We start from the raw sequence: 27,099 nt of genomic DNA, 5'->3' as shown, positions 1-27,099 counted from the left end.
GGGATCGGTCATCCCATGGGCCAGCTCTCAGGAAGGAAGCCATCCCCGCCCGGACAGTGGTCTTAAGGCACAGTTCCTAAGTAACAGTGTCTCAGTCTCCAACCTTGCTTGCTGTTGATCTGGCCCCATAGGAATCTGTCTCAACTCTACAAGCTATCCTTGAGTGTCCCGCTGAGGCTCCAGGGCATTTGAGGCCTCTGTGGCTGTCCCTAGCAGCTGTCCATCTCAAGATGGACCTGCTTACCCCGGCCTCCAGCTTCTCCTTGCCTGGATCAGACTTGCAATCTTTCTGCAGACTAATCACACCCCTCCCTTGGCATGGCTCAGGTTCCCACTCAGCCCCATCCCCTAACCTGGCCCAGGCTCCTTCCTTCCTCCCACCACATCCCAGAGCACAGCATCGTTTTGTTTTCTTCTCTTTCCCTCAGAGCCCACAGTGGATCAGAAAGCCATTCTGACCTCTGTTAGCCTCTGGGATTCTTCTCCCACAGAACTCACCATGCTGGCTTCCGTGGGGTTCCGGTTAATTCTCCAACCCCCTGTACACCCCTTGCGAAAGGAACCTGGTAGATGTGTACTGGTTTTAGCACTGCCCAGCAGAGTGCCTGACACCATGGACACCCGATAAAGGGCCATACTAAATGGATGCTTAGGTAATAATCCAGAAGACAGGAAAGGAAGGGTCCCAGACCCCAACCCAGTACCTTCCTTCTTGTCACACTAGTTTTCTGGTCCTTACATGAGCCGGGAGGACATGGGACTGCACTGGTCACTGTGCATCCGCTCTTTGACTGCTTCTCTTCCAGGTATCCCTCCGAAAGCCTGGCCCTGAGCACACTGTCAGTTTCTCAGTCCCTCAACGACATTATCAGTGTTTCCCCTTTCAGCAGCACTTACTACTAGCACCGCTAGGATCCTAAACATTTTTTAGGATGGAATCTCAAGTTTGGCCTCAAGCTCACAATGCAGCCAAGGATGACCTTGGGATTATGATTCTCCTGTCTCTACCTCCCAGTGCTGGGATTATAGGCATGTGACATCACACCCGGTTAATAGCTGGAGATTGAAGCCAGGGCTTTGTGCATGCTAAGAAAGCAGTGTCCCCAGCCCTCAGTGTTTCATCCTGTGTATATTTTCTGTCTCTGCCTCTCAGCTGTATGTCCACTTGAGCAAAGACCTGCCCAGCACCTTAGCATAGGTGAGGCATATGGATGGGGCTGTGTTCATGACACCCTAAGCAGGTAGACACATGCTACTGGTAACTGCAGGCTAATTTCATTTGATACAAATTTTCTCTGTTTGCTGCTCAATTAGGTGCTTCAAAAAAAAAAAGCCCAAAAGGGCCCAGAGAGCTACCTCCATCTTGGCATCAGAGGGTAGGCAGAACCTCAGTTCCCTTCCCAGGCAGGACATACTGCCTGCCTGCAGTCTGCTTGAGGTCTGGGCTTCCCCACAGTGGCCAGATGCAGAAGAAGCCAGCACAGGTGTCAGCTGGGAATGCTTCCCCGGCTTCCTGAGGGAACTGAGCTGCTGCTGCTCAGAACGGCAGAGCGCCGAGACCAACGTGCCCAGGCAGCCAACAGTAAGCACGGAACAACCGGTCTGAAGACTGACTTCTTCCTTTTCTGACCTCTCCACCTGAGAGTACATATAAGCTGCCTGGCTGAGGTCAGGAACTGCCTGTCGCTCCAAAGCTGTCCAGACAGGCTGCCTCTCAGCCGTAACCTAGAGAGGACTAATCTTGGGGGGTGGGAGGTGGTTAGGATCTGGGGCCTTGCTCTTGCCTCTTAGACCTCTGCAGAAATTGCTTTGCCAGCTCAGTGGAGGGCCTAGTCTGAAACCTCTCACTTGCCCTGGCCCTTCCTTGAAGTGCTCTGGTTTACTGGAAATCATAAATGGAGAGGCAGACAGCCTTTATCACACCCTGAACAGTGTACTCTTAATAGTTAACAAGCAGAGCTCAAAGATTGGCCTCTCGGTGACTCCCAGTGACTGATATTTGCACCTGGTAACTGAGGTCAGGTTACTTCTTTTAAGTCACATGTTTTGCTTTGGGGCAGGAAGGTGTTGGAGCCACTTGTTGCAGAGAGATCTGGAGGTGATCGCAGTATTGCTGCAAACCAGGGCTGGCAGCAGAGGCTTTGACTCATGGGGCAACTGGTCAGGCCTAGCAGCTCCCAACCACCCCTCCCATCAGAATCCACCCCAGCAGTTCACCCAGAGAAAGCTCAAGGCACCTGCTTCCCTCTAAGACACCTGCCCAGGGAAGCCACTTTTGAGTTCCTGCTACATTATCTGGCTAACAAACAAATTATACCGGTGGAATAGCCCCATAAAATACAGGTCATATAAGGGTGTCTGAATCACAGTCCCGTCCCCACCCTGCCCAGACACCTAATCTCGTTCTAGCCTTTGCTTGATCGCAGGTGTTTATCTCCTGGTTGTCATGGAAGCTGCTAGTATTAACAGCAGCACAGCCAGCTTGGCCATGCTGGCAGCCTTAGATCCTTCTGAGTCCTGGGGCTCTTTGCTGGAGGCTTGCTAGCTGGGCTCCAGGCTGCCCAACAGAGGCTTGCAGGGGGAATCAATCACCTGAGGCACACAGTAGGAACTTGCTATGAGGGGCAGGTTCATTGTCAGGTGTCAAGGGTACTAGTAAATCAGGTCTGCAATTCCTGTCCTCTGGGACTGTAGACTAGGGTGACAACAGCCTCTGATTTATGGCCCCTGGTTTACTTTGTCAGGGGATTGGCTGGCCCATGGACCACTTGCTAAGCTCTCCAAAGAAAAGAGATGTAAGACTTGTGAGGAAGGGACCAGCTACAGTCAAGCAACACAGTCCACAACAAGGAGGGCAGCTGGGAATGGCGTCTGCTACTGCTCAACATCACATACCACTCACTGTCAGGCCAGCCTCCAGCCTGGCCACCGGCATGTGGGTAAAACATCACCCTACCACCTGGCCAGGCCACACTTCTACCAGGAGGTGGAGCGCACTCTCAGTATGGGTCTCTTATTCTCAAGAATGGGGAGCCAGCCTCAGGGGAACACTGCAGAAGGGACTAAGGGAAGCCGCCACTGCCCTCCAGACCTAAGGTGTCCACCCAAGGAAAAGCCGGCAGTGTTCCTTGGAATATTCTAGAACAGGACAGACTTCTGCAGTTGTGATCCACAACTCAGTCTCCCGGAAGAGGGAATGAACCAGGGTACCTGCTGTCACAGTCACTTCAACCACAGCCATGTTTGGGGGACAGTGCCGAGGCCAAGGTATGTGGGCACTGTTCTGCAGCACGAGAGTTCAGGTTTGCTGCACGCCAACAGGGCTGCCTCGGGGATCACTGCAGGCTGGACCCCCTAGACCTTACGTAAATCAAAAGGAATAATGATGCACAGCCTTCGGTATTATAAGCCTTCAATGTATTTATTTGCTTTTGTGTGTGAAAAAGGTATATGTGCCCATGGTGTGCTGGTGCATGCGAAGAGGCCAGAGGAAGGACATCGGATGTCCAGCAATTCCTTTGAGACTGTCCCTTATTCCTTTGAGACAGGATCTCTTGATGACTGTGGAGTGAGCTGGCAGCCTTCAAGCTCCAGTGATTCCCCCTGGCTTCATCTCCCACAGCACAGAGCTGATTTATTCCTGAGGCATGCCTGGCCAGCCCTGACCTTTCCACACGGGTGCTGGGGACCTGAACTCGGGCACCCCTACCTGCTGAGCTGCCCTCGTCAGCCCCACCGCGTCAGCCTGGCTGCATAACTGTGTTTACTTTCCGTGAACACACACGGAAGAGATGCTGGGAAGTGGATGATGGTGATGTGACACTCTGGTCAGCTCCATTACCCACCCTAGGCAACAGGAATAGCTGAACATAACACAGTGGCAGAGAGCGGGCAAGATGACTCGCTTGGGTAAAGGAGTGGGTCCAAGCTGCCAACCCGCAGGGCCTGAGTTCAATCCCCAGGACCCGCCTGGCAGAATGAAAGATCCAGCTTATGAAAGCGGTACTCTGACCTCCGCATGCGCACGGGGGTGAGAAGCATACACACGGGGGTGAGAAGCATACACACATACAATCCAACAAAATGTAAAAAGCCAACCACAGTGTGGCAAAGAGATCTCTGAGATCGCTGGTTCTTTCGGCTCGGAAGCTGAGTTATGTTAGATGGTGCCACTTTCAGGAAGGTGGGCGTGGTCACGCCTCCTGGCTGTTTCTATTGAGAGACTACTAGAATTTTTTTGGTTTGGTTTGTTTTTGTTTTTAAAATGGCTCCCACATACATGTCTGTGCTCTGGAGTTTGCACCTGTGGGACCAGTGGGAAGGGTTCTGTGGCAACCAGGTGACCAGGGTGGCTGGAGCGAATACCTATCTCATAGTCCTGTTCCATAAAGCAAAAGATCTGTGGGGACATGGCTTGAGGAGCCCATGCCTCCACCCCAGCCCGAGAACAGGTGACAGCGCCTGCCCACTAGCTATCCCCCCTTCCAGGCTACAGGAGGATTCTGTGGTGCGCCAAGGAGGCTGGCAGCATGTGGTTACAGCAAGGATAGGATATCCCAGGAACATGCCGTACCCCCAACCCCTGCCTCTGCCACTCAGAGAACCAAGAGGGCGGTATACCCTGTCCTTTGTTCCCATCTGCCTGGCCCAGAGGGACTCTGCATGCCTAGAACTGAGGCTCCCCGTGTGCTGAGGAAGTTTCCCCCTGCAAAAGCTAGAAATGGCAGGCAATGGGCTAGCCTCAGAAGATCTGTTTAGTACCACCATTTTCCCTAGAAGTCAGAATGGACTCTGGAGAGAGAGCATTAGCCAGACTGACCAGCTTTGGATTTGCCCAGACTTTACCAGGGCCTGACTGAGTCACTTGACCTCTGGGCTTACATTTTCCTCCCTGTATCACAAGCATCCTAGCCAGTGGTCCATGAGGCTTTACCCTAAACCACACACTATGCTGGTTATACAGTCCTAGCCAGCCTTGCTACATCCTTACCATGGATTATCTCATTCCTATGTGCAGATGAAGAAACCATGGGGACAGGTCTCTTAAGGACAGTCCAGGGGCACAGCAAAGGCGCTCTGAGTGCTGTCAGTATCATGTCTGTCTGTCTGTCCATGCTCTCAAACCCAGACATACAGACGTGAAGTGAGACACCTCCTCCAACAAGACCACACCCACTCCAACAAGGCCACACCTCCTAACCCTTCCTAAACAGTTCACCAACTGAGGACTAAGCATTCAAATTGATGAGCAGCCTATGGGGGCCATTCTCATTCAAACTACCGAAGGGGCTTTGTGGGAGGGGGACCCAAGCCCAGACCTTAGGCATGCTAGGCAAGAGTTCCACCACTGAACCACATCCTCTGCAAAAGGGGCTGGGGACTGCATGAAATGAGTAACAATCTGGATTCAGCTCCAGGGCTGTTCTTAATCCTTTTAAGTTTTGGGGTGGGGGGAGTGGTCGAGAGTGCTTGCCTTGTAAGCATGTGGACAGATGCCCCAGCACCCAGGTAAAAAGCTGGTGCCCTGCTGGCAAGTCTGCAATCCTAAGGATAGGCAGATGGAGGTGGGGCTTGCGGGCCAGCCAGTGAGCTTCATGTGACGCTGTCTCAGAAATCAAGACAGAGGGCAGCTGAAGAACGACACCAGGCCCCAGGCCCCGGCCTCTACGTGCCACCACTGCCCGGCTGGGTTTTCATTTTTTAAACAGAACCAGAATCCTCTAGAATGGGAATGCTCCTCAAGAAGTTTACTTTTTGCTTCCCCTCAAGACAGGAAGAATATAATTAACCAAATTTTATACTGGAGACCATAGAGGTCAAGAAAGGGGGTGACCAGCTTAGGTCTGCAGGATCTTGGAGGAGAGGAGAGTGAGGGCATAAGTGCCCTCTCTGGTCAAGGTGGAGTTTCTCCAAACAAAATTAAACCATCCTAAGAGAACATGTCTACTTTGTTCTTTCCTTTATTCCATTTTGTTTGTTTTAGGTTTTTCTTTTACATGGGGTCTCCTGAGCCTGAAACTCTATACACAATCGAGTTTAATTTTTGATTCTCCTGTCCCCACCTTGACAGTGTTGGGATGTCCGGTGTGCACCACCATACCTGCTTTCTGCAATGCCAGAGGCAGAACCCAAAGCTTCAGGTGTGCTGGGTAAGCTACAGTCCCAGCCCTTCAAGTACATCCTTCTAATCAGAAAGACAGACTGTGTTTCACTACAGAACTCTGGCTGTCCTGGAACTCACTCTGTAGACCAGGCTGGCCTCGAACTCAGAAATCCGCCTGCCTCTGCCTCCCAGAGTGCTGGGATTACAGGTGTGTGCCACCACCGCCCGGCTCTGCCATGGCTTCTTGAGGGAAGGCATGTTATCCTTTGCTCCCTACTGCAAGTCTGTGCCCACTGCAAGTCTGTGCCCACCACTCAACCTGGTACATTTTAGGTCCTTAGCTGGGTGCTGAACACCCAAGAAATAACAAAGGAAAACACAGAATACTGGGTGTCAACCAAAGCTGGTGGGGAGTTGACAGACATCAATTCACGCAGCCCTGCTGGGCCCTCGCCTGTCAACTTCTCCAGAGGCTTAGCAGCTCTCTGCAGCTCTAGGGACTTGTTTGTCATGTTCTTTACTTGGCTGGCTTCCTGCCCCAGCTCTCCCAATGCCAACGACAGGCTGGGAAGTGACTTACCTAAAGTCCCCTTTCACCCTGTGACAGATCTGTGAGTGATGGTCACAGGCAAACGAAGCCATGTATAGACTAAAGATACACAAGGTCATGGCTGGGCGGGGACCTGGTCACAGGCAAAGTCACGGTAGCAGCAGATATCACAAAACAGCTTTGTGACTCTGAGGTGTGCTGGATTCAATCCCAGATGGCCATGTGACCTTGGGAAGTTGTCTAAAAAGAAAGCATTGCTTTTTCTAGGTGGAAAACGGAAAATAAGTTTCCTATTTATTCTCTTAAGCATTCCCTGTTTCAAAACGTATTGCTTTCTCTTCTTTCTTTCTTTCTTTCTTTCTTTCTTTCTTTCTTTCTTTCTTTTTTAAGATTTATTTTATGTATATGAGTACACTGTAGCTGTGAGCCATTGTGTGGTTGCTGGGAATGAAGGTTGCTCGCTCTGGTTGGCCCTGCTTGCTTCAGCCTACAGATTTATTTACTATTATATCTAAGTACACTGTAGCTTAGCTGTCTTCAGACACCCACCCCAGAAGAGGGTGTCCGATCTCATTATGAATAGTTGTGAGCCACCATGTGGGTGCTGGGATTTGAACTCAGGACCTTCGGAAGAACAGTCTGTGCTCTTAACCACTGAGCCATCTTTCTAGCCCTCTTCTTTTCTTCTTTGGGCATCAAATTCAAACTCATAACCCCACCAAAATCTGTCCAACCAACTTATCTAGTATGATGGCTTTAGATATCCACTCTTTCTTATTACCTGAGTGTCTAAGACAGACACCTGTCTTCCTTCCTCTAGCTGGAATTTACTAGATAGAGCTCCTAGGGCAAGTCTTATGAAGCCTGTGTACCTGAGCTTTTTTTTTTTTTTTTTGGATTTGGTTTTTTTTTCGAGACAGGGTTTCTCTGTCCTGGCTGTCCTGGAACTCACTCTGTAGATCAGGCTGGCCTCGAACTCAGAAATCCGCCTGCCTCTGCTTCCCAAGTGCTGGGATTACAGGCGTGCACCACCACTGCCCAGCTAGTACCTGAGCTTTTTAGGGTTTTTTTCCATGTCTGTGTAGATGACCCTGAAGTCCTGAGCCTCCTGCCTCCACCTCCCCAGTGCTGGGGTTACACTGAGGTTTATGCAGTGCTGGAGTTGGAGCCCGGGCCTCCATGCATGCTAGGCAAGCAGTGTGCTGACCTGCTGGACCACCAGCCCCAGGAAGACTCTAAGGTCCTTGGGGAAACTCTCCTTTCTCTTAGGCATCTAAAATATCATGTACAGGTCAGGTTATAGCTTGGTGGCAGAGCACGTTCTTAACATGCATGAGGCTCTGGGCTTAGTTCCCAGCATAATTCATACATACATACATACCATACACACATACTAGGCCAATGAGATGATTCAGAGGGCAAATGTGTAACAAAAAAATTTTTACAAATAAAAATACTGACTCACTTGAAGTTACAGGTTATAATCTGTTTAAGAGTGATCTCAACACTCCCTCTATTTCCCAAGCAAAGGAAATGAAACCTAGAAAGCCACACCCCTTTCTACATGTTTGGTCTGTGTGGGGGAAAAAAATTCACTTCTATTCCAATGCAGACCGTACCAGCGAAGGAGCTCCCTACAAACAGCCCAGAGCAATCACCAGTATTGTAGTCTCAGAAAAGGACTACAGGAGGGAAAACGCAATTCAACCTAAAACTGGTAAATGGTGACTTCAAGACATCCCAGCCGGAAATGCCAATGCCGTATGACAGCGTCCCTGCTGTGTCCTTCACCACTGTGCTCACACCCGGATTTTACTCAAAAGCAGCAGCCCAGCCCCAGGGCTTTCTAGGCCCAGGGAGGCAAGAAGCTGAAGACAAGCACACAGAGGTGACAGGGAGAATCCCAGCCCCGCCCACGCAGTAGGCAGTGACCGGCTCAGGGAACAATGTCCTGTAGCTACTCACCAGTGTCCCAGCAACCCACGCTACTTCCCAACTTGCCCATCCTCTCCTCTCTCTCTGGTCCAGGCCTCCACTGCTCCTACTCACCTGTCCAGTGCACCCCGGAAAAGCCCTTGGGAGCGCCTCCACTCGCAGCAACTGCCCATTCTATCCAGAACAACCTCAAGACCCATACTTTCATTTTTTGCTTATGTTTTAAAAATTATTAGTACATTTGTATGTGCAGTTGTTTTGTTTTTTAAAGGAAAATTAAAAAACAACCAAAACACCCCCCAAATCAGAAGTTCATAGTTGGGGTGCCTATTGACCCAGTGTGCCAGCATAAAGTACCCAGTGTGCCCTGGAGTTACTACTGGTCCATAGCAGTCAGTTAGACATGTTTGGGAAGACTTGTGTGAGAATTTTAGCTATCCGTGACCAGCACTTAAGCAACCTAACACCCATCCAGACATCTGCAAGCGCTTAAAGATGAAGACTGCTCCCAAAGTCTCTGACTGGGGTAATAGCTCACTCGTGGCAAGACTTTGGTTCTTTTGTATCAGTTTCTAGAAGGAAGCTGTCATAGCTATGCCCCCGGAGTTCAGTGTTCGTTGGTCTGTGTCTCAAATGTGTGGCTAAACCTTGGGTAGAGAGGGCTTTTCAAGCTTTAAAACGTAAGGCCAGCCTGGTCTAAAGAGTGAGTTCCAGGACAGCCAGGATTACATGGAGAAACCCTGTCTCGAAAAACTGAAGAAAAAAAAAAAAAAAAAGAAAGAAAAAAAAAAACTTTTCCAGGCTGGGAGGTGGTGGGGCCTATCTTTAATCCTAGCGTGGGAGGCAGAGGCAGGTGGATCTCTGTGAATTTGATGCCATCCTGGTCTTCAAAGGGAGGTCCAGGTTAGCTAGGGATACGCGAAGAAACTTTGTCTCAAAAACAAAACAACAACAAAAAAATATTTCCTGCTCGCAGGATGGAATCAGATACATTTTACCACCTAGAGGCACCATCTGGCCTCTAACTGGTCATTTGTTTGTGTTTGTTACCTTTGAGGTGGTGCTAGGGCTGCAGCGTGCAGACTTGACGTCCTAGGCAAGATGGCTGGCACCTGTGCTGTCTTCAGCCCTTCCCTAGTAAAATTTGAACCACCCACATCAGGCAAGTTTGGCCACTGTGTTTCAACAATTTGGGTGAGAGGAAATAGGACAGACAGTTGTATAAAGGGTAAGTTTAAAGTTAGGTATTGTTTGAAGAGTATATTTTTGTTTCTCATTAATTTCACTTTGTTTTTTCAGGACGATTGTGGTTCACCCATAGGAGGCCAAAGTGCTAAGAAACCAGGGGCCTTAAGGGCATCCTGACTTGTTCTGTAAGTCACAGTTCTCTCCCTCTCTCCTCCCTCTTCCTCCCCCTCCCCTTCTTCCCCCTCCCTCCCTCCCTCTCTCCCACCCTCTCTCTTTAGGTGCTGGGGATGGTACCCAGGGTCTTAGGCATGGTAGGCCAGTTCCCTGGGCAACACCTTTAAAGCTCTGGCTTCTGTATTTCTAACTAAAGAATATATCACATTTCTCCAGAGGTGTCAGCTCTGTAGCTTTCTGAGAGCTTTGGGTGGAGCAGATCCTCCTCCTCCTCCTCCTCCTCCTCATCATCATCATCACCATCATCACCATCATCACCATCATTGTTTTTCCACCACTGAGCTACATCTATTAGCTGTTTAAAAACATGTTTGAGGTTCCAGTTTAATTTGTGTACCTGTCTGTGTGCACTTGCAAGCACCACGGCTCAGGTCACCTGGTATTGGTTCTTTCCCTAGGCTATTGACTGTGCTTGAGAATAAACCCACTGCCTCCGATAGCCAAAGTGAAACACCGAACAAAGAAAACAATTTAATAGAGATAGGAGAAAGGAACTAAAGTGCGGGGCACACAGCTTTAGGCCCAGCACTCAGGAGCAGAGGCAGGCGGATCAGTTGGAAGCCAGCCTGGTCTATAGAGATTGTTCTCAGACAGTCATGGCTACTGTTGAAACACTGTGTGTGTGGGGGGCGGGGAGAGTGGTGGTGGTGGTGGTGGTAGGAGGGTAGAGCCAGGCGGTGGTAGCGCACACCTTTAATTGCAGCACTTGGGAGGCAGGCAGATTTCTGAGTTCGAAGCCAGCCTGGTCTGCAGAGTGCGTTCCACATCAGCCAGGGCTACACAGAGAAACCCTGTCTTGAAAAACTGGAGGATATAAAAAAAAAAGGTTGTTTTGGAAGGCTGGAGAGATGGCTCGGTGGTTAAGAGCACTGAGTGCTCTTCCAGAGGTCCTAAGTTCAAAACCCAGCAACCACATGGTAGCTTACAACCATCTGTAATGGGATCTGACGCCCTCTTCTGGTATGTCTGAAGAAAGTGACAGTGTACTGACATACATAAAATAAATAAATAAATCTTTTTTAAAAAGTTGTTTTGGAGATGAAGAGTCTCACTATGTAGCCCTGGCTGTCTGGGAACTCGCTATGTAGATCAGGCTAGCCTCAAACTCACAGAGAGTGGCTGGCAGCCCTAGAATTAAAGGTGTGAACTATTATGCCAAGGCCCAAATTTAAATATTTTTAAAATAGTAATTTTAGGCAAAAAAACAAAAATGCAAACTTGATTTACAAAATACCTCTTTCTTTCAACCATTAAAAATTCTCTCTTAAGCATGGTGATTGGTAAAATTAGAATCCACTGTTCTCCAGCTGAGGGTCTGGAATTCCACAGTGTGGGCAGCAAAGCTGACCCCGGTTGGGGATGAACGACGGGGGGCCACCAAGGTTCCTGCTGATGTTACAGGGGCCCTCCCAGGTGGGGACTTAAGGGACTGAAGCTGAGGGACAAGTTTCACATCACCAAGCCCAGCAGGTGAAATTCAAGGAGGGCTGGTAGAAGGAAGGAGAGGTGTAGTCACTTTTGGCATGAAAAGATGGCGCACACCTTTAATCCCAGCACTTGGGAGGCAGAGGCAGGTGGATTTCTGAGTTCCAGGCCAGCCTGGTCTACAGAATGAGTTCCAGGACAGCCAGGGCTACACAGAGAAACCCCATATCGAAAAACAAAAACAAACTAACAAATAAAAGCAGACGGTAATCTCAATAACAACAACAGTACAACACTTGGAATTTTTTTTGATAGAATCACTAACAAAATGGGATTAAAAAAACAATAAGCCGGGTGGTGGTGGCACATGCCTATAATCCCAGCACTTGGGAGGCAGAGGCAGGCGGATTTCTAAGTTCAAGGCCAGCCTGGTCTACAGAGTGAGTTCCAGGACAGCCGGAGCTACACAGAGAAACCCTGTCTCGAAAAACAACAACAACAAAAAAGACCATGAACCGCCTCCCATTCCAGTCCTCAGAGTTTTCTTTAAAGATTTATTGTTATGCTTGTGCACATCTCTGTGTGTGGGAGCCATGGGATAGCAGAGGAACACAAGATTCTCCAGAGCTGGAGTTACCTGTGGGTTATGAGTTAGAAGTGGAACTTAGGTCCTTCAGAAGAACTCTTGCTCTCAACCCCTGAGCAGCTGAAGGTCTCTTCAGCCCCTCAAAGGACTGAAGCACAAAGAAGGTCTTGGGATAAGTAAGCTATTAAATCAATAGTCTGGCCTCAGGGCTGACAGAACTTGGCATCTGATGAGCAAGGTTAAGTCTCCAATGGACCCTGAAGCACTACAGAGGAGCGACTGGAGAGCCCCGCACCAGATACCTCACATTCCAACACACTGCACAACTGCTGAGATACTGGGGTGCACTTTCCCTATGGAAAAGGGCTGCCGGTACCCCTCCTCCTGTGTCCCTCATTCCCTGCAACTTAATAAGGAAAGCTGGTTTCACAGATTATGTTTTTATAGACGAATTGCGAATATCAACAAACAACTCCAACACTGAACACACGTGGTTCACATCAACGCCTAAAATCTAATGGCAGAACCTGCAAAAGCTCACACTCACTCGTGGCTGGCTTCCAGGCAAGTCTTCTGAAGGAGGGAGTCCATTTTCTTCTTTCTTGGCTGTTCATCACAAGGAGGCCCGGGGCATGCTGCCATCTGCAGGCCAGACATAGGAGCACTTAAGACTGGCTCAGAGCACTCAGCCGAAGCCACCACCCACTCCCAAAGCAAGTTCTTCTAGGCCTCCCTCCCTGCCTGCCCTTTCTATTCTATTTTTTTTTTTTTTTTTATTTGGAGACAGGGCTGTGTAGTCCTGGATGGCTTAGAACTTGCTTGGTTGACCAGGCTTGCCTCAATCCCACAGAGATCTGGATGTCTCTGCCTCCTGAGATTAAAAGGCATGGGCCACCACACCTAGCTGCTGTTTAAATTTTATTTTTTTAGACCTTGATATGCAATCAAAGCTGGCCTGAAGCCAGTGATCCCCCTGCCTCATCCTACTAAGTGCTGGGACTGGAGGTAAGTGCCGCCACACCTGGCAATTATAAACATTAAAAAAATATTACATGTATGTATTTGTTGACTTATTTGTGTATGTGTGTGTGTGTGTGTGTGTGTGTGTGTGAGAGAGAGAGAGAGAGAGAGAGAGAGAGAGAGTTGGCATATAGTTCTATGTTGGCATATATGTGTGGAAGTCAGAGGACAACTTTCAGGAATCTGGTCTTTCCTTCTAGTAGGTCTTGAAGATTGAACTCAGATCATCAGGATAGAAGAGAAATGCCTTCACCCACTGAACAAGCTTGCTAGTCCCTTCCAATTTTTTTTTTCTTTTACTTTCCTTCCCTTCCCCCAAGATAGCCTGGCTATCACAGAACTCACTGTATAACCAGGCTGGCCTCCAACTCAGAGATCTACCTGCCTCTGTCTTCCAAGAGCTGGAATTAGCACACCCAACTCCACGGACATTTAGTGGCGTCAGCTAACCCTGATGGACAGGGCTGTAGTCCATAGGCTTGGCTTTCATTCATTTACCAAATCCTCAGAGCAACAGGTGAACTGAGGTATCAGCTGATTTCAAAGAGGTTGGTGAAATGCGGACCTGGAGATGGCTGCGCATCCTGGAGGTCATCCCCACATCTGCTCGGATGGACACAGCTCCGCCCTGGTATCTGGGGTGGGAGCTGCATACACATAAGATGCATTCCTCTTCTGGGGCTTTCACCCTAGCACTGGGGATGGTGGCAGGGGATGGTTGATACATGCTGAGCAGGAGCTGCAGAATGGCTCAGTGGGTAAATACCTGCGCAAGCAAGCATCAAGACCCGAGTTCGATTCCCCAGGACTCATGTAAAGCCAGGTGCAGCTGTGAATGCATCTATACTCCAAACACTCCTATGGGGAAGCGGGAAGATGGAGACAGGACAATCACCAGAAGCTCACAGGCCACTTAGCTAGGAGTGCACAGTACAGAGGCAAACAACACAGACCCTGCTTCCAGCAAAGTAGAAGGGGAGAAACATCAGCTGACCTTTTCCCATGCCTTATACACACATGCATGTGAGCACACACACACACACACACACACAGTCATACACATGCACACATGCGCACACACAGACACACATCCATGAATACAAATGCACACATGCTGAGCAAAAGCAAAGTATGGGAGGTAGGAAAACAAGGCCAACAAACAAATATCCACTCATGCATATTCCTTTGTCATCAAGAGCTCTCTGACCAACTGCATGTCAGGAACTTTGCTAGGGCTATAATCATGGGCAAGATTTAGACATGGTCTTAGCGCCTATGGAACTTTACATAGGAGAACATGTAATTAATCATGTAACTGTGGTCCCTGCCGCCCAGAGTACTGCCACAGGGATATTTGCTACTCTAATTATCATCTAAATAAATCCACAGCTGTGGTGTGAGACCACCCTGGGGTGGGGATGGAGGACCCTGAGGTATGACTCAGCAGCCCTTAGGAAGCATGCAGTGTACAGGTTAGGTCGCAGACAGGAAGCAGTGTGGAAGCAGGGTGAGGCTAAGAAGGGGCGTGGCCAGCCTTTCAGTGCACTTGATGCCAAACAGCCATATCCTCTGTGAACCACAGCGACTCTCTGGGCAGAGGAGTAATGTGCTCAGATGTGTGTTTTCAAAAGATGACGCTAGGTGGTCAGTTGAAAGGCAACCCTCCCTGAGGTTGTGCATACGCTCCTGCACACAGGCAAGGGGGTGCTGCAGATCTAAGTGGGGATCCTGAGATGGAGAGAGCATCCAGAGGAGCGGATTAATCACAGTTCCTCCTTAGAGCTTCCTGGAAGAATGCGATACTGCCAAACTCTCCATTTTAGGACTTCTGACTTCCAGAACCCTTAAATAATAAATGTTATTTTAAGCCACTGAGTTGTGTGTGTGTTGTGTGTGTGTGTGTGTGTGTGTGTGTGTGTGTGCATGAGCAGACGACAGAGGACAACTTGTGGGATTTCCTTCTCTCTGTTTTGTGGGATCAAACTCAGGTCCTGGACGACAGCAGTAGGCTATTATGAGGCTGTGTGTAAGAGAGCAGTGTTAGCTTTAGTGAAAAGCCAGATGTAGTACCCTGAAAAGACTGGGGGATGATTAGGGACTGCTTCCCTGCAGTGTGCCCCTTGCCCCAGCCGCCTTGCTGTATGCAGGGTCACAGGAGTCTAACTGAATTCTAAGACCTAGGCCTGCCCGCAGATAGCCAATCTGGCAGACTTAGGGCATGGGAAAGGTAACTCTGTGTGTGTGTCTGTGTGTGTGTGTGTGTGTGTGTGAGAGAGAGAGAGAGAGGGAGATTATATATATATGAGAGATTACACACACACACACACACACACACACACACACATATATATGGTTTGTTTACATCTATGTATATGCCTGATGCAGGTAGAGGCCAGAAAACAAAGCCCTGGAGTCCCTGGAACTGGAGTCACAGAATCGTGAGCCACCATGTGTGTGCTGGGACTTGGAAGAACAGCCAGCGTTCTAAACCACTGAGCCATCCCTCAAACTCAAACAAGTTTTTCTTGTTATTTGTTTTTAAAGTTCATACATATGGGTATCTGCCTACATGTAGGTCTGTATAGCACATGTATACAGTGCCCAGGGAGGCTAAAGGAGGGCACTGATCCCCTAGAACTAGAGCTACAGACAGCTGTGTGCCACCATATGGGTGTTGGGAATTGAACCTGGGGCCTCTGGAAGAGCAGCCACTGTCCTTAACTCCTGAGCTGTATCTCTAGACCATTGGTTTTTGAAACAAGGTCTCATGTTTCTCAGGCTGGTTTCAAACTCAAGTGACCAAGGATTCAAGGATCAATTGAATTTCTGATCTTCCTGCTTCTACCTCCCAAGGTTGAGGTATTTATAGGGTTTTGCTACCATATTTATTTATTTAAGATTTCTCTCTATCTCTGTATGTGCCTGTTCGTGTGACTGGGTGCATACAGGAGCCAGAAGAAGGCATTAGGGGTCCCCTTTCATGGCTTTCTATTCCTTTGAGGCAGGGTCTAAACCTGGGGCTGGCTAGAAGGCGACACACCTCAGGGATCCTTCTATCTCCAGTCCCCTCAAAGCTAAGTTTCAAGTAGGTGTGAGACACCCAGCATGTGGTGTGGGTGCTGGCATTTAAGTCTCAATGCTCAAAATTGCACGGCACGTACTCCTAATGGCTGAGCCTTGGCTCCAGCAGCCCTCCCCCAGCCCCTGGGGGGATGGGGCACCAGGGTTCTCCTGCAGGCTGGCTAAGACTTCTGCCAACTGAGCAACATCCCTGGTCCTCAGCAGCTCAGTTTCAATTTTCATGTTCCTCTAGCCAGTCTCCAATTCTAGGGCAGGGTTATTGTAGGAGCCTTCAGTTGCCGGGAAGTTTACACAGAGCCATAGAGCTTGAGCTAAAGTAAACTCTGCAAAACATGAGGAAGTGACTTGACTTCAGCATTTGCAAATATTCCAGAAGCTCTTTGTGCCAGGAAAGGTCATCTGAGGATCAGAAGAGCAGGGATTCCAAAGAATACTTTGGAGAAATGTGAGCCTCTGGGACACATTACTCTGCAGACACGTCACTGTGCATTTGCGGAGAGCCAGGGAAAACTCTTAAACAAGCATGTTTGAGCCTCCCCCTTCCACTTCAGTATACAGTGCATGAATGGGTTACAGATGGATGCAATGGTTAAAATCTCTAAGGCAGGAAAAAAATGTGGATTTTAAAACAAAGCAAGAAGAATTTAATAACATGGGAAGCTTCCAGAGGATTCTTCTGGGCAGATACTATCTGTAGGAATGTTGGAGAAAGTTGGGAAAGAACAGTAAAAACATGCTCAGAAGGTATTAGGGGGTCCAGCCAGACGACTCAGTTCAGTAAAAGTACTGTCACCACGCCTGTTGACTTGAGTGCAGTTCCAGGGACCCACAAGGAGGAAGGAGAGAAACTGGCTTCCCCATGTTATACTTTGAAATTGACATATGTTCACATATGCACGTGCACACATACAAGCGATTGACAATTAAAACATAATAAAGGTTTCATGTTTAAAAGAAAGTAATAGATTCTTATTAATTTTTGCCACTGACAGGAAAATATGTTTTAAGAACTGAATGACAGGGACTGGAGAGATGGCTCAGTGGTTAAGAGGGCTGTTGTTCTTGCAGAGGACTTGCGTATGAGTCCCAGCACCCACATGGCAGCTCGCAACCATCCATAACTCCAGTTCTCAGGGATCTGATGCCCTCCTCTGGCCTCCATGTGGTTCCTGAACACACATGGTGGACATACACTCAGGCATACACACACAACCATTAAAATGAAACACACACACACACACAAGTATTATATATATATATATTGCTCTTGATGACAGAAGTTCTATTCCCAGCACTATATCAGCTGACCCACAACAACCCAAGCTTCTCTTCTGGTCTCCGAAGGCACTCATGGGTACATAAGCTTACCCATGTACATACATATGTATATATACATGTACAAATATACACATATATATTACATGTAAAAATAAATCCTTTTTTAAAAGGAAAAAAATAAGAGGTCCTGTCTGAAACTCGAGCTCTTAAGAAGTAGAGACAGAGGATCATGAATTCAAGAATCCTTAGCTACACTTAGAGTTAAAGGCCAGCCTGGGCTACATGAGACCCAGTCTCAAAAACAACCACCAAGCCGGGCGGTGGTGGCACACGCCTTTAATCCCAGAACTTGGGAGGCAGAGGCAGGCGGATTTCTGAGTTTGAGGCCAGCCTGGTCTACAGAGTGAGTTCCAGGACAGCCAGGGCTACACAGAGAAACTCTGTCTTGGAAAAAAAAAGAAGGAGGAGGAGGAGGAGGAGGAGGAAGAAGAAGAAGAAGAAGAACAACAACAACAACAACAACCACCACCACTACCACAACAAAAACCCACAAAAACAAAAAATGGTGTGGGAGGGGAATAACTCACAATAAATATATGCCAAAGTGGCAGAACTAAGACCACATCTACACTGAACCAAATAAATACAGCCCAGTTAGATCCTAGGCTTTCAACATAATTTTCATGATTAGAAACTAGATAAATTAGGGCACTGCATTTAAATTGTGTGTGTGTGTCCCATGAGTAACATAATTTGGAAAGTTTCAGAAATATGTTTGTAAGAGAAAGGAAATGGTCCAGAAAAAAGAGCCAACACTGAGATCTTGGTTACGTACAGAAAGTGGTTCACAGGAGCAGAAGTGAACTTTCTTGTCTCACAAACACACACAGTTTAAATCTATTACAAAATGCTTGTAACCAGCAAAATACAGAGAGATGAATACTAAGTATAAAGCCTGAATCAGTGTGATAGAAGTTATGGAGGACAGAGCTGACTGGTGGAGAATAACCAAGAGAAGAATTCCTTTTTCAAAGGCCAGGTGTAGTGATGCATGCCTTTAATCCCAGCACTTACTCCCAAGTGCTGGACCACAGGCAGGCAGATTTCTGTGAGTTAGAGGCCAGCCTGATCTACATAGCGAGTTCTAGGACAGCTAGAGCTACATAGTGAGATCCTGTTTCAGAAAAATAAAAACAAAGCAAAACCCCAATAAATAAAAGAGGTGTAGCAGGACAGAGAGAAGGCTCATCAGGCAAGGGTACTTGACATGAAACTGATGACACAGGTTCAATCCCAGGTCCCATGACAGAAGGAGATTATCAACTGTTAAGTTTATCTCTCGCTTTCATGTGTGTCAAGTCATGCACATGTACCTGCCCTCAAATACACAGACAAAATTAAGTTAAAAATAAAGGGTCTGGCTGGGCGGTGGTAGCGCACACCTTTAAACACAGTACTCTGGGAGGCAGAGGCAGGTGGATTTCTGAGTTCAAGGCCAGCCTGGTCTACAGAGTGAGTTCCAGGATAGCCAGGACTACACAGAGAAACCCTGTCTCGAAAAACCAAAAGAATGTTCTATCAACTACCAATGAGCACATCTCTATTCTAGATGAGCTGTGTCTGAATACAGAAAATAGGAAATACTGCACAATTTAATGTTGTTATAAACTGGCAGGGAAAGGTAATCACAAGATTACCTTGCCAAATACAGAATGAGCATTTGATAAAATTTTGTCCACAACCAAAAGCAAAACCAAAAGTGTTGAGAGACAGATTAGGAGGGCCTCTTTGCCCCCCTTCCCCCACCACCCAGAGGTCCAGATGGTGTAGTCACCGTGATATACTTTGCTCATTTTTATTAGAAAGCAATATTGGGCGTTTTATTTGTTTTCCATGGCTGTTACTTCAGTTTAGCTCAGAGGGAAAGAAGCCCTGGAGGAAAGAAATAGCTTGTGAAAGCAAGCCACAAAACAAGAGACAAAAACCTCACTTTCCTGGCATATTAAGCAGAATGTGCTAAACGCAGTGCCTCCCCATACCATCCTGGGATTAAGGGCAGGGAAGATCCAGAGTTTTGTAAACTTAGGGTATCTGGCAATCTTTCTCAATTCAGACCCCAATTTTGAAGTTTTGATCAAGTTTTGTTTCAGCTGTAGACCTAGGCTCAGATCCCTGAGATTTCGGTGGAAATAACATTTATGGAGACACAAGTTGAGTTCAAGGGCATTCTTGTTAACCACATACAGGCAGGGCTAAAAGCTGTCACTCAAATGTAAGGAGGCATCTGAAGACTTGGTCACTCTGCTTTTAGCTCTTGTCACTTGTGCCATGTGTTTCATCTCTACTGTACAACAATCTCACTAAGTAGCCCTGGCTGAGACTTGGAACTTGGCTGGCCTGGAACTCAGATACCCCCCTCTGCCTCTGCCTCCTGAGTGCTGGGGTTGTGGGTGTTCTCTATTGAACCACATCTGTATAGTTTTTCTTGCCAGGGAAGGTGGATGCCCTGCGGGCAGGGGCTGTCTCCAGAGTTTGGGATGGAGTCCAGTGTTCACACCTAAGTGTGTATACATCACTAAAGGCAAGACAAGACAGCCACCATATTTCACTATTCTGTGGGAGGCAGGAGATTGATCTGTGGTCTGGGCAGGGCCCTGTCCATCTTTGCTGGTATGAGCTAATGGCTCCTTCATAATGAACCTCAGACTCCACATAGGGGAAGGTCACTGGAAGAGGGGTTGATTCTGGCCTGGTCTTAATGCCTGTGATTATGAAAGGTAAGCTGCGTTTGCTGGGTCTTGTAACACGTTGGAGGTAGAACAGGTGCACAAAACTTGGCAGCTGAGTGGCTAAGGCTGACAGGTAAGGCTGGAGGGAAGCGTGTGAGCTCAAGTGGGGCAGCGGGTTCTGCATTTAGATGCATCCTCCCAGGAGGAATTTTACAGAATGGAGAGTGTGTGTGTGTGTGTGTGTGTGTGTGTGCGCGCGCGCGCGCGTGCACACACATGCACTACAAAAAGAAAAAACGTGGGCTCAGGTGGCCAACGCACCACTGGACCCGGGACTGCAGTGTCCCCAGCGCGCCGGACCCAGGCTTCCCAGATCCTCCAGCCCGTCCTTGTGGGTCTGAGCTACCCGGATCCCAGACATGCCACGCTTAAGGCCCTCGCGGCCCCGCACCAGGCGTCCCTGTGACCCGCGTGGATTCGGAGCTTGGCACCAGTACCGCAAGGAGGAGCTCGCGAGCGGCCCGGGCTGCCCTTACCTCTCCCGTGGGTCGGGGTCCAGGCTGTCGTGCTCCTCACCCCTCACCTCCGACCCCATCACTCGCCGTGGCCGCCGCTTTGTTTCTCTTCAGAGAAGCTATAAAAAGCGAAAGCGAAAACCAGGGGAGGCGGGACTGGCCCGAGCGCACCCTGAGCGAACGCCATCATCACGGGCGGGCGCTGTGGGCTGGAGGGGCAGTGCGCGCGCACGAGCCCGCGTTCACAGCGGCTGCGAAGCCCCTGGAACACCGGCCCACGCAGGAGCCAAGGTCACCTGGGTGACTCAAGTGTCCCTACTCTGGGCTGGATTTGACCAGTGGCAGTGGTTGGGGCTGGCCTGGGGCGGCTGGGTGTTGGCCTGGGGTGACTGGTACTGAGTCGCCCTTGGTGGAGGAGAACTAAACCTTGAGGTACCAATGATTCTCAACCAACTTAATGCTTAAATACAGTTCATGTTGTGGTGACCCCCAACCACAAGATTTTGTTGCTATTTCATAACTAATTTTGCTACTGTTATAAATCATAATGTAAACATATGTGGAAACAGAGGGTTGCCAAGGGGGCGACCCCACAGGTTGAGGACCACTGTAAAGAGTTACCTGTGTAACAATTTAAAAGTGTTTTAAAGTTTCTTGTTGCTTTAGATAATGGTTAGTAACTAGACTCTTCATATAGTACACTAGGTATGTAGTAACTAAACAGTAAGACATGTAACAAATCCGAGAAGGGATGGGAAGATGATTTAGTCAGTAAAGTGCTTTCTTTCCCTGCAAGCATGAGAACCAGCAATGAGTCTCCAAAGCCGACAGAAAGCTGGACAAGCCTCGTACCTGTATTCTCAGCACCGGAGAGGCAGAGACAGGACAGTTTCTGGGGTACGCTGGCCAGCCAAACAACCTGAATCCATAGAATCCAGGCCTGGCAAAATGATTGAGCAGGATAAGGCACCTGCCACCAAGCCTTAGGATCGGAGTTTAAGAGGACCAGCTGCCACCAGGTGACATCTGATCACACGTACATGTGGCAGAAGCTTGCTTATTCCAACTCACTAAATAAAAACACTGAAAAAATTAAAAAGGAAATGACCCTCAACTTTAACCTCTGCCCTACAAACATGACGTGTGTGCACATGCACAAATACACACACACACACACACACACACACACACACACGGGCATAGCCACACATGTATATACCATACATACACAAAGTAAGTTAATGAACCACTTGAGAAAGATACTGACATTGACCATCAAGTTCCACACATATGTATACATATAAAAGCACTTGGGTGGAAAGGGAGATTCTTCATGTGATCAGAAAAAAACAGAAAATGCCAAGTCCAACTAAGGCTTGGATTCCCTGGTTCAAGTGGTACCTACTTCACTGCCCTGGCCTTATCAATAACAAGGGGGGAAAAGAGATTAAAAAACAGGAAATGCAAGTTTAAGATTTAGATTCTTTGATTCAAGAGCTGTTCATCATAGCTAGTGGCCAGGCCCAAATCTTGTCTCTGATTAGATTTGGGGCACAGCATTTAACCACCACCCTTAGATTCTTCCCTTGTAGGATGAGGATAAACGGCAGAAAAGGCAACCACCTATGAAGAAAATACTTGGCAAACTATTTTCCGTGGATGCTTTAAGAGCAATGGCTAAGCCCTTGTGGACAGACAATATTTGGTAAGATTGGATGTGTCTCCATGATGACAAGATAGTTTTAAGTTTGGACTTCACACAGAGCACTGGGGACCCACTGCAGGGTGGATACTGAACCCCACATTCAGCTGCTGTAGTTATGAATTTTTGGAATATATTTTTGCCAAGGCAGATCTGGCTGCAGAGTTTGGCCAGATGCTTTAAGCTGTGTCGAGCACTGGCCCAGAATACCTGCGAGTGTTTCTAACACTTGCTGTTGGGAAGCATCACCAAGACAAATACAGTTAGCTCACTTGCTCCCTACCCCCTCCCCTCCCAATGACTCTGAGTCATTTGTTTTTGATTTCTCTACCTTGCATATGTCCTGCAGGATGGAGGACTCAGCTATACCCCATGTAAGAGATTTCAGTGTTTGCAGGGGAGTGGGAGAGAAAGCAAGACAGCCCCAGTGGTGGCCTTATGGAAACAGCAGCTCATGTCTCTCCTGCAGAAGGTGTTTTCTGTCTGCAGCTTGAAGGAAATGGGAAACATTAGAAATCCACAGCAAGCCCTGAGGCCTCTTCCTCCAGCAGGGCTCTTCTGACTCAAGGGAGCAGAGTGGAGCTCTGGCTGATTTTGCATAAACAAAGTCTGGGAGGTTTAGTCAGAATGCTGCTTAGTTTTCCTCAACTAAACAGAAACTAGAGTCACCTGGGAAGAGGCCCTCGACTGAAGAAGCACCTCCTTCAGATTGACCTGTAGACATGTTAAGGGAGAGGGCCATTTTCTTGACTGAAGACTGATGTGGGAGGGACCAGCTCACTGAGGCGAGGGGAGGTGGCAGCCTTGGCCAGGTGGTCCTGGGTTGTATAAAAAAGCAAGCTGAGCAAGCCAGTGGGGTAGCAAGCCAGCATTCCTCCATGGCCTGTGAGTCAGTCCCTGACTCCAGGTTCCCCTCAGCATCCCTCAGTGATGGGCTGTAAGCTGTAGTAAACTCTTCCCTAAGTGATTTTGACCAGTGTTTCATTACAGCAAGAAAAACTAGACTAGAACAGTCATGAAGAGAGAAAAGGAGTCCCAAGGTTAAAGCCAAAACCTGGTTTCATTGATGTGTGTGCATTTGAGTGTGGGGGTCAGAGGTTATCATCAGATGTCTTCCTCAATCACCCTGTACCTTATTTTTTGAGACAGGTCCTCTCCATGAACCTGTAGCCTGCAGAGGCAGCTGGACTGGCAGCCAGCGAGCCCCAGGGATCCTCCTGTCTCTGCCTCCCCAGCGTTGCCTTTTGCATGCTGCTGGGCATGGAAGCCAGGCCCCTGAGCTTGTGTAGTAAGCACTTGGCATTGGGATCATCATCTACTTAGGTCCCTGGTTTCTTTTTATACAGTACACCTGACTAGGAAGTAAAGCCTGCCTGGAGTCTTGGCTATCTCTTAAGATCTATATTTGGTTCTTAGCTTGTGGGACCAAAAAATATTAACCAGATTTTCAGTGTTTTAACATTGATTAGCACTGTTATACAAAATGAGAATGCCGAGCTTACATCTTTCATGCAGTTCATCAGTTCATTCAATAAGAAGTAGGTAGCAAAAAAAAAAAAAAAAAAAAAAAAAAAAAGAAGTAGGTAGGTAGCAGGCCAGTGGGGTAGCACAGCAGTTCAGTCTTGGACCCATGTGTTGGAAGGAGAGGATGACATGACTCCCTAAAGTCATCCTCAGACCTCTATACTTGTGCCTTCAGTGTTCCTCTGAATAAATCAGTGTAATAATTTAAAAAATCAAACCTAAACAAAACCCTAAACACTAGGTAGCAACAACAACAACAAAATGTAGCCATTTTGCCAGTGCTGGTGATAGAACAACAAACAGAAACAAATGTGGTTTTAGCCTTCAGGAACCATTCTTTGTGAGGAAATAAGAGCAGTAATCAAATCTAGAAAGACCATCCTAATGCTGTGAGCCCAGTGAGATGGCTCAGCAGGGCGGGGCGCGTGCTGCCAAGCCTGATGACACTGATTCCCCAAGACCCACATAATGGAAGGAAGAAAAGTGACTTCTGTCACTTGTACATACAGGCCCTGGCACACACACACACACACACACACACTCACACTCACACACACACACACTCACACACACACACACACACACACACGCACACGCACGCAAGCCCATGAAAGAATAAAAAGATCAAAATGCCATAGGATCACCTAGCAGGTGGGAGCTGCCCACCCAGCAAATCTGAACTCTCAGCTTCCTGTCAGCCTAGCCCATGCTTCTGCACCCTGCCTGCGGCCCTTCCCCCTCAGCTTCCTTCCTTCCTTCCTTCCTTCCTTCCTTCCTTCCTTCCTTCCTTCCTTCCTTCCTTTCCTTCCTTCCTTCCTTCCCCCTCAGCTTCCTTCCTTCCTTCCTTCCTTCCTTCCTTCCTTCCTTCCTTCCTTCCTTCCTTCCTTCTTTCCCCCTCAGCTTCCTTCCTTCCCTCCTTCCCACCCTCCTCTCAGCGGCAGACCTGCGTCCAGACCTCAGTCTTCCCCTGCTCAGGCTTCTTTGTGTTCCTATTTATGCTTCCTGCTCCCCCTAGCAAACTCCTGCACTCTCCATCTGTCTCCTAGCTGCTTGTGGGAGAACACACACACACACACACACACACACACACAATGGCCTGACGCTGACTGGAGCTCTGGAAGGATTTTGGAGATCTTCAGTATTGCACAATTTGAGTGGAGGTACCACATGGGCAAAGAAGTTGTGCTCAATACCAAGTTATTAGTCATATCTATCTTTCTTGAGGGTGTCTGGTCTATAAAGCCTTGCTCCAGGGACTTACACCCCATACTCGCTTCATCCTCTGAGTATAGTTCATTGATGGAGTTCTTTCTCTTTCTAAAAAACAACTGGCTCTTAAAAGGTATCAAGAAGTCAAAAGTAAAATCATCTTAAAGATATAAATTGTAAATTATACTGGAATCATCAAGTGTGAATAAAATGTCACTCTTAAAAGTGTTGTCTGGTAGACAGTCTTACCTTCGCTTCAGTCACAAAGACAAGAATCAGTCTTTTTCAGTGAATCAGTGTCATTTTGTAGTGAAAACTACCTAGCACACCAAAGGCATTCTCACCCCAAGTCCAGCCTTCGGGGAGCCGGAGGGTGACACTGTCACTGAGATCCATCACCAGCAGCTTGACTGAGTGATGGGCTCACCTGAATGGACAGAGCTCTTGAGCACTCAGGAGCCTTGGCTACTTGAGCAGAAACATTAGCTTACTAGGCTGTCACAAGTTTAGGGACTCGAGGTCCCATTAGGAATCTTGGACTGAAAAGCAAAAAGAATAGATTTGGGCTATATAAAATAATCTAAAATATCTTTAAAAATTAATATATATTTTAATATAACGTATGTATGTATGTATATATATATATATGTACACATATATATATGTATGTATGCATGTATGTATGCATGTATGCATGTATGTATGTATGTATGTATGTATGCATGCATCTATTTTATTGGAGTTGGGGCATGGGCCCTGGCTCAGCATGGTTAAGGTCCTGGGTTCAATCTGAAGAACACGCAACCATTTTTCTGAGAGTTTTCTCATTAAGGGATAAATTATTAAAATTCTTGCCAGGGGCCAAAGGCTCTTGCTTATGAAAGCCTGAGTACCTGAAGTTGATCCCTAGAACCTATATAAAGGTACAAGAAGAGAACTGCTCAATATGGCAGACTCGTTACACTCGAGTCAGCTGTTGAGATCAGGAAGGAAAAGAGTAGTGTTGTTACAGTTAACACAAATTTGTTATTACCAAGCATTTTAAGATTTATTAATTTTTATATATGATATACTATACTATAGATGTCTTCAGACATACCAGAAGAGGGCATCAGATCCCATTACAGATTGTTGTGAGCCACCATGTGGTTACTGGAAACTGAACTCAGAACCTCTAGAACAGTCAGTGCTCTTAACCACTAAGCCATCTCTTCAGGCCCTCCAAGTATTTTTAGATGAATTATCTTTTAAATGTTACACTGTTAAATGGGCATGGTGGCACATACCTTTAATCCAAGCACTAGGGAGGCAGAAAAAGGAGAATCTCTGCGAGTTCTAGGCTAGCATTGTCTACAGAGTAAGTCCCAGGACATCCAGGACCCTGTCTCGAAAAAGAAATGTGTGTATAGACACCCCCCACACACACACACACACACAAACAAACAAGATTGTCTGCATGTATGTATGTATACCACATAAATGCCTACTGCCTGTGGCGACAAGAAGAAAGCATCAGATTAACCTTAAGCATCATCTTGTCTCAGCATCTTACACACAGGCATAGCAGATATGCACCACTATACTGTTATCCTTGCCTTCCCTTTATCTGTAGTGAGATTTTGGTTTTTCAAGATTTCTTTTTTTAATCATTTCTTGTTCCTCAAATCTATGTGTTTGGCAGCTTCAGTGACCCTAAGGCCTTTAGATCCTCATTGCTCACAAGCCTCTCCTGCACAGTCCTCCTGAAGTCATGGCTCCAATGGAAACAGGCTGTCCTGTTCAGCAGGCTTGTGCAGAGGCAAGGGTTTTCAGAAGGGACTTGGGCTGTTGCCCCCTCCCCACTGAGAGAGCACAAGGCATTCAGGCTGCAGTGTTTGCCTTAGGAGATTATGAATGACTGGAACCAGACACCAAGAATAAAAGCCACTGCAGGAACTGTCCACCCACAGCAGAAATGGTGGGCAGGACTGCCGTTCACACTCTGGGGCTCCCGAGAAGGCAGGTCATCAGGAACCCAGCC

The 27,099-nt window shown here is 47.8% G+C and overlaps 2 protein-coding genes across 3 annotated transcripts in view; one reads left to right on the top strand and one right to left on the bottom strand.

Annotated features, from left to right (window-relative positions):
* The window catches only part of Rad50 (RAD50 double strand break repair protein), a 193,780-nt gene extending 172,977 nt beyond the window's left edge, over positions 1 to 20,803 (bottom strand). The window contains exons 1-2 of one of the 2 annotated variants that reach the window (XM_052197273.1): positions 20,666 to 20,803; positions 12,569 to 12,663 (exon numbers count right to left, since the gene is read on the bottom strand). The gene's annotated coding sequence lies outside the window, so the exon portion shown is untranslated. The remainder of the gene's footprint in view (positions 1 to 12,568; positions 12,664 to 20,665) is intronic. The other variant, XM_052197276.1, reaches the window with a different exon arrangement.
* The window catches only part of Kif3a (kinesin family member 3A), a 315,458-nt gene that overhangs the window by 251,772 nt on the left and 36,587 nt on the right, over positions 1 to 27,099 (top strand). The window lies entirely within an intron of this gene.

Source organism: Apodemus sylvaticus, chromosome 10, assembly GCF_947179515.1.
Source record: "Apodemus sylvaticus chromosome 10, mApoSyl1.1, whole genome shotgun sequence".
NCBI lineage: Eukaryota > Metazoa > Chordata > Mammalia > Rodentia > Muridae > Apodemus > Apodemus sylvaticus.
The sequence above is the reverse complement of the archived record's forward strand: the minus strand, read 5'-3'. Positions and strand labels throughout refer to the sequence as shown.